Genomic DNA, 15,869 nt, shown 5'->3' with positions numbered 1-15,869 from the left:
ATCAGTTTATAATATTTTTTATAATTCATAACTGTATCATAGCTATTAACCATAATGATACAGTACAATGTATTTATCAAATATTTAACATCGATTGCCTAGCTCTCGCCACGTGGAAATTGCTGGAATCCTTTATACGTGTGTTTACCAAACGATCAATCATTTTTTTAATTTCTAATACATTTTATTTAGGCAGAGATTAACATTAAAACTATCGACGATTGAAGTTTCTTTTTTGTTCCTATATTTTAATTTCTGCTTTATAATTTGTCCAGCTGGACATTTGATAAATTATTCTAATTTTATTACTAAATAACATGTGGATGGCTATCTCCAGCTCCCACGTCCATCTTCCAGTTTGTCTATCTTATTTCTTTAATGAGGTCAGTGGGATGTTTTCTTCTTAGTCTTCTTTTTATGTAGATTTTGGTAGTTTCAGCAGCCAGCTGGTTTGGATGTATTACCATTCTTTCTTTGTATTTTCTTGCGTATCTGCCGATTTCTTCCTTGACCATTGGTATTTTTAGGTCTTTGCGTAAATTTTCATTTCTTATATGCCATGGGGCGTTAACTATTGTTCTGAGTATTTTTTATTCTAGCGACTCTAGTTTATTTATGGATTGAAGTATAAAATCTGAATTTATGTCAAAAGGATCATAATGAAAGGTATACGAAAAAATATATAATATAAGCAGAGGAATAAGATTCTACCTCTATACGCCTTAAAAAATATTCAAGCCTCTAAAAATGTACTGTTGTAAATCTATAAAATTTCCATGAAAAATTACGAATTGCTCATTTTAATCATCCTTCTAGTTCTAATGTTCATCTGTATCTTCCTTCCTACCTATTTACAAATACCTATGTATGAGCTAAGATTTTGACTTAAAAAGCTTGCCTAACTATATATCTAACTTAATTTAAAAATATGCTACCTAATTGCATACGTAATGTAATTTAAAGATACCTCCTACCAAAGTGTACATCTAATTTAACCTGCCTATTAAAAACCTAAGAATTTTTATGTGTCTTCCCTTATGTATATATAACAGCAAAGATTAAATAGGAATTTTGTAAGCCTCACCTATCAGAAATCTAAAGGTTTCTTTTTATAAATCCTATTTACATTTAATCCAAAGAATTTAGATATAATCCAAAGATTAAAGAATTTCTAACTTCCATCTTTCAGAAATGTAAAGAATTCTCTTTACATACATACATATACATTAACACTTTGCAAAATATTACAAACTTAATTATCACTATTCTTCTTATCACTATTTATTTAATTTATTAGAAATTTTTCTCATTATATAAATCATATTTTTCAATATTACTTTTCTTTATGTACTTGATATGTATTTAATCTTAAATCATCCTTAAGCCAAGTTAAAAATACTCATAAACACTAAACAGATATATTTTCAGTAACAGATGCTCTTATAAAAAAAAAGTGCTGAGAGATAAACCAACTTAGAACAGATCATCCACTCGAAATTGTGAGTGGAACATTTTTTCTATCTTGTGACACTAATGTACCAGTAGATTTACATATAACATACAAAATTCTCAAAATAAACCGCAATGAGCGATTTATCATGTGTGCAATATCAATGTATTGATGAAAAAGAATAGAAAAAAAGTTGTTTAAATTTCGAAAACATACACGACAATAGAGTGTTTTAATTATTTACGTAATACTAATAAAAACTAATCAATATACTCATATTTAAGTATACGCAACACTAATAGCGGAAAATCCAGTACAACCATATTGGAGATTGCTGATACATGACCGCTTCTGTGCAGCTATTTTTTAGCTACATCAGGTGATCTAAAAGTAAGAATATACTTCCACAATCTCAGTGAAACCATTTTTTTGCATTTTTACAGGCACAACACTAATTAGAAAACGCGATATTCTATCAATACAACTATCAACTAATTGTAAAAATAATTTAAGGAAATGCGTTAAAATACTAATTGCAATACTAATTTTCAAAATGAATTAAATAAAAATCACTATTTCTGTATGAATAAAAAGTTACTTCAAATTTTCGCGATAACAACAAACCGCAGCATTACAAAATTGATTAAAAATTTACATCTCTTTAATTCAACTTTATATAAACAAAAACGTGTCAAGTTATAATATTACTTTTTAATAAATTCTAATTATTCATAATAAGAAATACGTATATACAATGAGGCAAACACGATCATTATTCTATCGCAACGTTAATTAAAATCGAAATCAATTGTTTTTCGTAACTCTGATTTAGAACGGGAAATTTCGAATCAAACCAATAGGTATCAATTATTCGTAATATTAATAAAAGGAAACGCGATCTGCCCAAAATTATGGTAAGCCGGAATGTACTTCAGCCAAGAAACAAATTAATACTATTACTACTACTACTATTACTACTACTACTACAAATATTAAAAGTGACTATAGTGACAAAGTAGTAACAACAATGACTTCCTATGCCCTGAATGAACCAGAGGATAGGAAACCATTAATAGTTGCCCTCTTCCATGACAATTTGCCGGGCCTCGTCAGCTTCTAGCTTCTTCTTTCTTCGAGCGCAATGCCCATTGAAACCTAGACTCGATATTCTCTAATCGTAAAGCAAAAGATAACTTATTAAATAACTAAATAACAAAGAATTAAATAAATTAATTTAATTAATTAAAAAATAATAAAACAAGCTTACCAACTCACTCATTGCACGATTTTCACACATAACTTGTTTATTTGGTACACTACTTGTACAATTTAATTTATTTACCATTTTCCTGAAATCGACTGACGAAATCTAGTGACCATTGCGTTAAACGCGGTAAAGATACATGAATCTTAATTTTAATTACGAAAATTGATAACCAAAAGTGTATGTATATCTTTCAAAAAATTCATTGTATGTATTGCGTATCATATGTGTAAAGGTTTAGGTAAAGATTTGGTACTATCATTCTAATTTGATGATAAGATTAATAATATTACTCTCTACAATTTGTTATATTTAATAGCAGATCTGGTTATTATTACAGTTCTTGATTGAATTAATATTTGTAAATTTCTTTTTTACTATTTAATATTACATAGTCAAAATGACGTAACTCCACGTCCTAACCACACACACACACACAATGCCGAAAATACGTCGTGCACAATACGTTAACGCATCGTCAATCGCTGAAAAATTATTATAAATTTATGAACTATGATCGTGTCCATTGCCTATTTTACACCCAAGTAACACCTGATCACGTGAATGAGCTCCTAGCAATGAACACGGAAGAGATTGAACCTGAAAATCCTGAGCTAAAAAACGATTAGTATATTCATGTATGTACTTTGTATCTACTGTACTGATTTAATGAATTATTAAAACTTTAGAAAGAAAAAGATTGGAAATGAACAAGAAATTTATTTTATAACTGATTCTGAATTTAATATTAATGTAAATAATCTCAGGTTATCTCTTCATCAAAGCATATTTTAAAAAGTATAAAAGCAGTGTTCAAAACTTGTTGCTTTAATTCAGAAATTTACCTGTCGCGAAGTTTCTTCTTGTACATAGCATTTAATATACTTTCATACGGAAGGAACTGAACTCTAATACTTTATTATACAATTTAAATTATACTCCAATTTATAATATGAAGATCAAAGAATTATGCAAATTAAGTTAGTAATGAAGTAGAAGATAAAATTGAAGATGATTTATTATTAAAATTATTTATTTTACGCATTATTGTATACATTATGAATTCTCGTTATTATCATTGTGCAATAATTGTAACAAAGTCGGAGGATATCAGACTTCTCCGCTTTGAAATAATCAATATCATTTTAATATTTATTATGGATTCAAATATTCATATCTCATGTATATTCTTATGGATATACATAATCATATTTTAAAAGTAATTTTGGTGATGCAATTATCAAACAATAATTACCAATATAATATAGTTCCTACCAGTTGTTAACATTATATTAATATTATTAATATAAAATCTTAATTACCAATATCATATTGGCAATATAAAAAACGCAATGTGCAGGAAGATCTATCCTAAGCTAGCAAATAAGACGTTAAAATATAAAGTGTTACTACTCACGAATATAATAAATACTCGCGGTCACTATACTCGCATACAATTCTACGTAATACAACTAGTCACCCGTGTCGATTCGGACCTTTCATCCTACGACATGATTGAGTGACCGGAGGAACAAAAATTCATGCGACTCACGATTAGATGCGAAGGATGTTGCCACCAACGTTGCAGTAAATTGTCCCAAGCTGTCGCAAAGGCAGTTATCAAAAAAGACCCACTGTATTCCATGGCGTAATGTGAAAAATCTTTAACAAAATATATTTATTTCCTAAAATATTTTTGTATTTGTTCTAATATTTTTATAATTTATTCTTAAAGATATTGTGTCAATTACATTTTTTCATAATTAGTAATAATTGAAATAACAAACATAAAATACAATTATTTAAAGTATAATATTCAAAGATTACTTACATTCTTGGCTCTTGGAGCTTAGAAATCATCACCACGAAGGAATGAATCATCAAACCTCGTAGTCTCGTAGTGTTAGTGAATGCTGTACAAAATTTGTAACAAAGCATGTAGTATTATAAATGTTATTATTTAATTAATATAACTAAAGCTATTACATAAATACGTATTGATTGAACAAGACTAACGATAACCTTTACAATATGTACTACACAACGAAAATCACGTACCTGAAACAGGATCGTAATGTTTATGCCACGGTTTTCGGCGGGAGAATGACGTTTGCGTCTACAGAATCGTTTAGTTAATTTCTGATTGGCTGATGCAACAAAAGTACTCTTCCAATCAGCGCCGCGTACGGGATTCAAATTTCGTATATTATTATACATATATTTAATTCCTGAAATTATGAAATTTAAGTATAGATTTTTATTTTGTAGTTTCTTAAATGAAATATCTGCTTAAAAATTGAAAAAGATATTATTATATTTCTTGAAGTTTGTAATTTAATAGTTCTTTTTAATTTAAATATCAAATATGTATTTAAAAATTAATATCGCGAAAAAGACTGAATTGACTACAGTGACATGGCTAGTCAATCACATTACTAGTAAAATTTATTTGATCAAATTTCGAATTTCTATTCGAACATAGAAATAAATATAATAGTTTTAAATCAATTGTCAAATAAATTGAGAATAAAAAATTTGATATGTACTAGTATAAATTTTAAACATTGTAATGATATTTTTACGCAATTTTAAAAATGTTCTATTTACAAACTACAATATGAAATTTATTTATAGAATAATAAGTAATAAATCTATTTTCAAATATTAAAAATATTAGAGTAATGGAATCTTACATTTAAAAAATATTTTAAGTTACGTATACCTATGTGTATTTATACTTAGACACATGAAGGATAGACAGGTAAACAGTATGATATCCTTGGCTTGTTACTAGCATATGTTTGCTTTATACATACTATACAATCATGTACACATAATTTAACATAAATTTCTAATAATTTACATATTCTTACGATATTACTATTTATTATACACACATAGCCAGCTTTCTAACCACAACAAGAACTTTCAAGCAATTATTCTATGTTGTAAACAAACTTCTCGTAGAGAATTAAACTATTCATAAAATCATAGAAAGAAAAGTTTGCAAGTTTGTGATTCTTCATGTTTTCCTCTGCATTACAAGCGTAACTGAAAATATATAATATGTGTGTTTTCCCTATTTGTGTCAAGCTCCAGTTTCACTTGATCTCAAACGCGAAAATGCGTTGGCGTATTTTCATTATCCTTATCACGTTCTCAGTAGCAAACGATATTTAATTGAGATAAACACAGTTTCAAGAGGCATGCACACCGATAGATTTATTTATCAATGTACACGCAGCATAATGATAAACCAGTTCTATCGAGAGTACAGCGTAAACGGAAACGTCGGTCAATTTCACGATTAACACTTTCTAAGTCACGACGTACGTCCACTGTTGGTATTTAGACGTTCTGATCTACTTTTCACCCCACTTGTAACATATTTATACGCGTTCAGTTTTCACATGATGACTCCTCGAACGACGCGTATCTCCTACCCCAATTATTATTTTGTGCATTCGTATAGATGCACTATCTACATCTAGTGAAGTTTAATTTATAGCCCGCTGCGACATCTAGTAGTAAACCTACTGCATCGAAGTCACAAAATTGTCTATAGAGAAATTTCTCTGTAAAGTGCATGTGAAGTAAGACGATAGACGCGGATTATTATTTTTCAGTTGGTAGTGATTTGAAGCAAAGGATACAATTGCTTTTATTCGGAGTCTCGTCACGTTGAGGTTATCTTGGAAAATGTGGGGATTATGACAAGTACTTTAGGTAAATACATATATTTCTCATCTCTTCACATAAATTAATACGGTACGAAGAATTAAAGTAAATCTATTATCAATGAAATAAACAAAGAATTATCGACAATACAAAAAAGTGTACTATCTCCTCATAAAATTTTGTGAAAACTAAGCATCTGTACAATATTTTATTTCAAAACCATACTCGATTCAATTAAAATGTTCACTTTCGTAATATACACTTGTCCATGGGTGCATTAGATACGAATCAACTAGTACACGAAGATAAAAGGCAATTGGACTGTGCAAGAAACGGAATCACCGGCGTACCGACAAGGCATATAAACCCACTATCATCAAGAGAACTCTTATCAGGGAGTGGTGTCGGTGTTGTATAAAAGCACGAAGTGACTCGTTAAATGTAGTAATAGCCCAAAGCGAGACTGGAGTGCTCCGGTGTATGTACGTGGGCCGAGAGAGACCACTCTGTTTTTTCGCATTGTTGGCGCAAGTAGTTTGTTAACGGCGGATGTCGGCGATGTCATCTTCAGGCTTTAACGAGGAGTAAGTAATACTTACGATCCCTCTAAGCGACTTGCCCTGAATGACTTCCGCGCTACAAATTGTCGGAGATTTTGCGAGCTACGGCAAACTGATCCTTCTCCTTCGTGATGTTCTGTTCGTCGATCGCGATGTTCACGAAAATTGGTCTCGTTAGGTTGGTTTATGATTTGGCACAGTAGGTCGGTTGAAAACCTTGATTACGTCGCAAATGATGCTTTGGCGCGTATGATAAGAAACGTAGCTATGATAAATGACATTCCATTTGTCTTCCTTTGGAAAATTTTCTTAAACAGCTTTCTCTCCCTTCTTTGCAAAGTAGGTAGCATATTCTACTATATAGTTATTACCTACTGATTGAAACATGTCAGTTGAAAGATTACAAACCATTTCCAATAAACATTCAGCTATTAGTCAAATGTAAAATTCTCTATGTGAAATCTACGTTGGTATTATCTCGTTATATGAAAATAGCTCCTAAAACAAAAGGTAGTATTTTTAATATTATTTTCTAGCTTGTTTAAGTTTCATACAATAACTTAAGTTTAAGTATCTTTTGGGTTTGTAAAAATGATGTATTAAATTTTAATGTTACATAACAGCTAACCACTACCAAATCCATAGTCGATTATACTTAACAGCAAACGATGGGAAATTTAACGAGCAAAAAATGAGTGAACGTGTAAAAAATTGGTGGATATTTCAGGTAGTAATTGAACAAAATCAATATCACGTCTAGCTGCATCAGAAAATTCTTAAAATTGATACCGGTAACGACTTCTCATTAAAAACGTCATTCTCCGATTAGGTCATCTAAAAAGGTTAACAAAGTGTTTAACAATTACACTATCGTCGACATATACAATTACGCAAATACTACATTTCATTGCAGTGCCGACATAAAATATGATTAAATGTTCGAAACTTAATGTCTGACAGCAAGTAAACTATGATTGCAAGGTTCAATTCACCATCTATCATATTGGAAATGAAGATCATTTATAAAATTACACGAAAAGTGCTGTAGCTACAAATCAGCTAATCGAGTAATTAATAGGAAATGTTAGATACAAATTGCATCTTGAATAAATACCCAGGAGATGTTCATTGACGACTGTAAAAATAATTAGAATCCCTACTTTCTTGAAACCTAAATCTTATGTTACCTAAATCCTTGTTTTGTTGAAAATATCTCTTCAAATTTCCATTTTCTATACCTAGATATTTCTACAACTTTCATTTCAACTTCAGTCAACTTCCTCCTTAGTTCTTATTACAAATCAAATCTTTCTTTTTATTTCCATTTCTCAGAATTGCTGATAGTTCGATCATTTTTCAGCGACGTTGATTCTCGTTCGTCGAAAAATCGTTTATGCCGAATCGGCGAACCGCGAATAACGACAGGTTCGATGCACTTGAGTGCAACGGCCTTTGTCGTAATCGTGAATGCACTCTCTCCGTAGATTTGTAGTGGCTGCTGGCCCCTTTTTCACGCGGAATCGCGAATCGTTTCGCTGCTCTATCGCTTTCAGTATCTGGCAACGTGCGACTAAGAAAGAGACGAATGCGCTAAGTCCCGCTGAGCGCGCGAAACCTGGTTTCGTTTCTAGATCGCCGGTGCTTTCGTTTCAGTCGATTCTATGAGAATGTGAACCGTGATATGGCACAAGGACATTATGCTACACTGACCTCGTCTCCGTGTGACCCGAGCCGAGTGGCTCGTAGAACCTACGTAACGTATTCATACTAGAGCGATGACTGAACTCGTTAGTCTCATGATATGATTAATAAAACACGTTTGATAGTGTTTCGTAGTATCTTATAGGAGTGGCGATTCGGATGAGTTATAGCGTACCATGAAGAATCGTCGATTCTACGAAGGTGAAACAATTGAATTTCATGAGCTCCATAAAGTTCCAGGAGATGAATTTTAGAAACTTCCTGTCAATATTATATGTATGTCTTAATTAGTAAAAGATGTATCTAGAAATCATAGGCACGGCTGGGGATTTTCTACTATCTAGTTTCTTCTATGTAGGTTTTTTTATAGAACATTTAATTGTAACATAACAGTGTTTGAGCCATGTTTTATTTTAGTTTCTGTTACTCGACGAATGCAACTTTCGCGTGAACTCTTTCATTAGTTCATCCGTTTGAAAAACAATGCGAGAGCCAATTAAACTCGTTTAAGCTTTAGACGTGTATTATGTAAGAGCCTACGCGACGGAGGGTGGCTGCTGTCATTGTATTTCATGAATAGTCTTCCACAACGATGAGTCATTTTTACAGCGTATGCTATTGTCTCGAACGAACACAATGCGTCTGAAGTGTTAGAAGAATATAAGAACTATTTGTTTGAACGTGTCTAAAAAATGTATATTTAACTACAATTCATTTTATCTTCTCCATTTTCAGAAGGAGCAAAAATTCTGAAGAAATATCAGATGATGTTTTCGTGGAGTCGAATAATAGCTTGGAACACCTTTCAGAGACTAAACAATTTCAGCCCACAGTGAGTTTCTTATATTTATTTTCACTTACTACTGACTATTTGATGAAATTAAAAATTGACTTTTTCGTCCCTTGTTCATTCGTACAAATGCGTTAAATATAAATGACAAAATGCGAGACAAGATATTGATAAGGTAACAAAATACACTCTGATACATGCCATTGATATATATATATATCTATTAAAGGAAACGTCTAATTATAATTAGCTTTGCAGTTGTAGGAATGATTATAGTATTTATAGAATTATCAATTAAGTACATATTTTCGCAATTTCAATAGAATTGTTGGTGACTGTTTTCAGTGTTTTCCTTCCAATTTTCTATTACGAATAAAGTTTCAAACATAAGTAAACGTCAAATGTTCTCATAGGTTGCGTTTAAAAGTGCAATTATCTTCGAATTAAAAAAAATTCAGTCACTCGTTGTTCGACTGTTTCGCGGAGAGACGCGTTCGCGATATAACGCGTTAACGAAAGTCGTAAATTCTCGTTACAATTCGATAATCGAAGCCACGAATCAGCTGATTCTTTATTTCGGTTAAGATAATAGGGGTGGTTCGAATGATATTAATATTGACTTAACGATTTAAATATAACTCTTTATTTCCAACAACTTTTGAAAACTGGAAAGTGTGTTTTCACCGAAGAGTTGTTAGCATGTGAATGTTCGGTGATGGTTATGCGGGGGAGGAAAATTATGGATGGATGTGCCTGGAACACAAGAAAAGCGGATTCGTCGATGGGAATTTTCGTTAAGAAAGTGAGGGCAACGGACAACGCAGCCAATTAGATGAAGAAAAAACTGGTAGATAAGGATGTGTGCCGGCGGCTCCCGACAAAAAGTCGTTCGTGGAAGGCATTATATATGGGAAAAATCCGCCGTCCCCTATTTTCCTGGAATGAACAACCCTAAGGAACGTTACGACTTGAAAGATATCCGAGGGACCCAAGGGCCTTGATTGTAAAAGATGTTAAAATTTATGACGGTCCCTAGGGTTCCTGCAGGACCAAAGAAGGATGATAAAAATCTGGTGATCATCTTGACCGAGGGTTTTTTTGTGGTTTAAGTCACGGGGCGTAACACTTGGCATTACCTAAATATATATATATTTTATCAAATGTTCTTTTATGCTTAGTTTAAAATTTATTGCATCCTCTGAAAACGACGATCCGTATTATACCATCAACGTGTACTTTTTTACTATATATGTTGTATGTATGCTTGCACTTTAAAATTTTCCATAAATGTATAAAAATCCGTAAGCTAAAAATAAAGACATTTCTGATGAAAAAAAATACAACTCCAGAATTGCTTGATTGTATTTCGCTGACAGTGAATGTGTTAATACGTACAAAACGTGCATGAATGTAAATAACCAAAAATGCTCAGTGAAACGCATTCTGTCTATGAAAGAAGCTCTATCACGTGATATTCTTCAAGCGCCTTTGCTGACGCGTTACACCGGTACACCGTTCGCATACCTACTTATTTATATCGCGCAACTTTCACTGATAACGAGAGCAACATTCCAGAAGCGACGTCTTCTGAATATTTAGAATGTATACGGGTTTTGCGTCGAAGCAGTCGCGTATGGAGGTAGTTACACGTACGGACCTTCCTGCGAACGAGCGTGAAAACGCTGTTCGTTTTTCTCGTCGTGGCAGTCTTGCCGCTAACTAGCATAATTTTAAAGATTCCTTCTGACCTGTGCTCCATTGCGCGCATTAACGAATAATTGAGCGAACCGTGGTAACAGTGGCCTGTTCCTCTGCTAAAATACACGGCGGCTCTCGTGGCGAGGAAAAAAACTAAATTGTAATGGGATATCGTCCTACCAAACTGTAGTAAGTATTTTCTGTGTTTTATCTTTCTTCTTGAGCCATTGTTTAATAGTTGTTTGCTGATGTGTTCATGTCACCGGAGTAACTTTTACTCTGATTGAACGTTCTTGCATGGAATATAACTGTAAGTTGTTATTCTCTGACATTGTGAATCGCGTTTTCTGAATTGGTGTGTGCAAATTTTAGACACACCAAAGACGGAAATTAACTAATTCTGTTCTGGGACAATGCGAATTCAAACAACGCAATATATTGTTTGCTAAAAAATCTTACTTTATGCTATGCAACGCTTGAACTACTAAAAATAAGCTAAATATATGTTTATTTTCAATATTCCTAGTAATTATACTATTATATACCGAATAACTTTTTCATCTGCATTTTTACATGTATACATATTTTAATAAGCTTGGGAACATGACGTTTATCGATTCAGCGTAGGTAACACCATAGATACAATTCGAAACTTCCTGCTAATATATGTCGTTAAGCTATCTATACGTAATACCATTTGAAACAAGCAAAATGAAGTAAACGACGATCTCTAAGCATTGATACGCTTATTCCTGTTTGCATTTAATATCAAGGAAATGAAGACTTTTTATTCGATACAGATCTTCCGAGTAACATAATTTGTACGCGTGTACTGAATTGATTTCTACATTTTCCTCATATTCTTCGGCAACCTAGTTCGGTTTTAATATAGCAATTTACATTACATTACAATTCTCATCGACATCATAGCGATATACATTTAGAATGAATTGCACTTTACGTTTCAGTTTGTTCGCTGTACACCGTGAGTCTATTAGAGCAAAGTGCAATGCTCTAGCACGTACGCGTTAACCCGGTTTCGGTGTCATCAGTGTCATCGACGTGACAAGTAGGCCATCGTGAGCCCGTGTTCCGTTAAGTTCCGTTCGTTATCATCAATCTCCCTAAATATTGTCTCCTCTGAGGTATGTACCTACAGTTACTCAAATTCACTCTTTCTCGATTCTTCGTTGCATCGATGTCAGTGCTATTGTTGGAAAAAATATTTCGCGTAATCGCGAATTCAAGCGGTTATCAGATATTCCGAACTTTAAGGTAGATAAATTAACAGAGATATTTAAAAGTATTGTGGTTATCTGATAGAGAAACACGTGGCTGAATGTGGAATAGAAACATATTTCTGTATAAGTCTAAGAATAAGTATAAGTGCAGCATATGGTAATCCAGATGCGCACTCTGGCAGCGTTACATTACAACATAGCTCTGAAACCATGGGCCTATGTATATTTATATAATCACGGAGACTGATCTGTCTATACCTCCTGCACTAACCTAACCGCAACCTAATACCAATGTATGCAAGGCATTTCCTAAAAAGGCTATGAGGCTGAAAGACCCTTCTTGTTGATTTAGTGCTAGATAATTTTTAATGCCTACAAAGGCCAGGAAAACTAAGTTATAGTGCAGATGTAGAGTTTTCCTAGAAGTAAGGCTTACATCAACAAAAAGTAAAGCGCCCCTATATGCTGTAGACTTTTATATAATGTAGTAGCCTGAAAAAACCGTTGAGAAAATTCCGATGAACTAGAGATAGTGAAGAAATGAAAGGCCCCTAACGGGCCTGGTAGGACGGGACATTCCAATGGGCCAAGTGAGCCAACAATATGCCCGTGTCCCTTTAGGAAAATAGGCAATCCAAAAAGGTGCCCCTAACCATCTTGGGTTACCAACAGCTGCAAGATAGATGTGCATGGTAGGGGAACCGAAAACCGTGGTATAAAAGGACGTTTTGGTGGAGAGAATAGTCAGTTACGAGTAAGTTGCGACTAGTTGCAGTCACAAGTTAGTCGTTATACATTAAAGAAGAACAACATCATACTGTACGGCGAAAAGGATATTCGCGAATTAAAAGAGAAGTTCGCCCGTACGAGGACATGAAGGAAAACGCGAAGACGAAAAGCAAACTGGTCGAAGAAAAATCCAAGGTGTTTCAAATGCCAGGAGTACGGACACATCGCATCGCAATTTAACAATGTAAGTCCCCTAAGAATGCATGTAGTGTGTCGCAGTCGTTACAGAAAAGCGTTATAGAGATTGCAATTTGACCGCCTTGATAGATCGCCGGTAGCGATCAGTGCGAATGGATCAATACGTCAGTCTCAGTCTGACTTTGCAAGTTCGATCGTTGTCGAAAAAGGAAACGGATCTCTTCATGTTTCTATTGCAGAAAGTAGGAAAGAATGTACGGCAGATGTAGTTCCCACGAGTCTTTCTTATCGCGAGGATACCGTCGTCATAAACAAAAATTAACTAGATGAATCAGTTGTTCTGAAATTTGAGTTGGCTTCGGTACGACACAGATAGCACATCTGTCTTTTTTGGAGATTTGGAAATTCCTACCTCCTTAGTTATAAAACTTACAGTGCGTCAAGAGGGTGACTGCCACCTGGAGTGCTCGACGGGTCCGCTCTAAAGTTAAACATAAACACCAGATGGGATACACTCACGACGGTAGGACAGTTACAAGACTGGATAGGAACAGATTCCCTCCTCAAAGGAAATATGGACAGAAAAACACCCCCTGGAAAGATGCGACGGTGAAACGGCGAGAGGTTCCTTCGTATCTTTGAGCGGAAATTTCGAAGATGAACGGACGTCCTCGACCATACACGTAAGTAACGAACTCCACCAGTGACGAAAATGTACGCAACGCTTGTCAATAGCCTGTAATAATCCACAGAGATCGTGATCGAATGTGGAACCGGAAAATCCCGAGGTTGTCCATTCTAGAAGCAAAATGAAGAAACCCGAGAACCATGGTGTTTCCATAGAAAAGGGAGAAGTTGTTGGACTTTCTACGTGATTTTGAAGATGGACGGAAATGGACTGGCAGCCAAGTCGAAGCAGCATCGAATCGGTGACGGGATCGTAGAGTGCGTGGTATGTCGATCGTCGAAGCTAGGCACGCGTTAAAAACAAGTTCGGAAACCATACAATTGCAGATAGTCAAAGAACCGATCACTCGAAACGATTCCGAGATGACGATGTTGAAACAAAGGAACACCGCTGATGTTCGTGATTCCATAAATGTCGTGCAACAAGAAATCCCTTCTCAATGTAAGATAATCGGTATCCTGATGAAGAATAGCAAGAACTTATTCGGGAGTTCTAAGAAGCGATTAAAAAGCGAAAATGGAGCAACTATTAGAAAATTTATATAAATGAAGATAAATAATGTCGCTATAGTTGGTCGGCCGTGTTCGCGAGAAGACGCGTTCGCGGTATAAGGCGTCAACGAGAGTCTTAAATTCTCGTCTCGATACGATAATCGGCGTACTCTCTTTACTTCCAACAACTTTTTAAAACTGGAAAGTGCGTTTTGACCGAAGAGTTGTTAACAAGTGAAGTTCGGAGACGGTGATGACGAGGAGGAAGACTATTGATGGATGTGCCTCTGGAGCATGAGACAAGCGGATTTGTTCATTGCAATTTTCGTTAAGCGAGCGAGGATAGCGGCCATTGCAGCCAATTGGATGAGAAAAGAGCTGGTGGATAAGGATAGGGCGGGGCACTTATCTCGTGTTTTACCGTGACGAGCAATAAGGAGCGTAAGTAAAAATCTAACTCTGACAACGGCAATAGATTACTGCGGATCCGAGTATATTTGAAACGTTGTTGACCATCTTGACCGAAGGATGGATGGGGATATATTCTGGGGTCACAGGAAGTAACAATAGTATTTAAAGTAATTTAAAGTATACTCTTCTTGATTTTTATTACATATACTTATAGATCCGGTATATATATATCTTTTTTAATATTTATTAAAATTACAATCAATTCTCGCGTTGAGAATTTTCAGTCATTTTTCTGGCGTGGCGCAGTAACATGGCTAATTATTTATAATAAGTTAAAGATCAGGTATATTAATCTCCATTATATGATTGTTTGCCTTTCTTCCTTCCTTCGCTAATTGCTTTCATCTTTTGGATTCACTCTCATATTTAATTTTCCGGTTGTTCCGAGAAATGGAAGGAGACTCTCCTTTCGTTAATATATGTATATGTATTGCCTGGTGTAGTAGAAAAGAGAAACCATGAATAAGAGCGCTGAGATATTGGACGTATACAATAGAATTTAATTTTCTGAAGATGTGAAACATATTTTTCTTTTTCATTTCTTTGTCTCGATGCAAGGAACAAATTTCCATCATATGTTTAAGTGAATTTGTTTTCACTTTCATTTAATAGTTGTTAGACTGTGAATGTTTATAGGTTTATGAGAAATTTAAAAGTAAAATATCCTCCAGAATACATATAGTGATAGTGATATACAAAATACATAATATGTGTATACGATTATACATTAATACGATTACTATTTGTGGAGAATCGCTTTGTTTCGTAACTGTTCAGCGTTTGAAGCGACAGTTCGTTTCGATATCATTCCCGATTTTGATTCTTGGCCGCCCAGCTGGACATCGCATGATTAACCCAATGAAACGAAAATGCTGGAACAGAGCAGCCTACGTTTTATGTTCGATCGATT

General features: G+C 34.2%; 2 long non-coding RNA genes and 1 pseudogene across 2 annotated transcripts; 2 read left to right on the top strand and 1 right to left on the bottom strand.

Moving 5' to 3' along the window:
• Positions 1-295: 295 nt before the first annotated feature.
• Positions 296-4,884, bottom strand: LOC117233289. The gene is made up of 3 exons (XR_004493291.1): positions 4,773-4,884; positions 4,546-4,627; positions 296-4,376 (listed from the first exon to the last, which is right to left on the bottom strand). It is a non-coding gene; the product is annotated as an uncharacterized LOC117233289 (long non-coding RNA).
• Positions 4,885-6,145: 1,261 nt separating this feature from the next.
• On the top strand, positions 6,146-10,695 carry LOC117233357. The gene is made up of 3 exons (XR_004493302.1): positions 6,146-6,440; positions 6,674-6,976; positions 9,389-10,695. It is a non-coding gene; the product is annotated as an uncharacterized LOC117233357 (long non-coding RNA).
• A 3,078-nt stretch (positions 10,696-13,773) lies between these two features.
• On the top strand, positions 13,774-14,831 carry LOC117233331 (annotated as a pseudogene).
• The last annotated feature ends 1,038 nt before the right edge of the window (positions 14,832-15,869 follow it).

The sequence above is a fragment of the Bombus vosnesenskii genome, unplaced genomic scaffold (assembly GCF_011952255.1).
Source record: "Bombus vosnesenskii isolate JDL3184/JDL3185 unplaced genomic scaffold, Bvos_JDL3184-5_v1.1 scf7180000013295, whole genome shotgun sequence".
Taxonomy (NCBI): domain Eukaryota; kingdom Metazoa; phylum Arthropoda; class Insecta; order Hymenoptera; family Apidae; genus Bombus; species Bombus vosnesenskii.
Note: the sequence above shows the minus strand (reverse complement) of the source record. Positions and strands in the feature narration are given on the sequence as shown.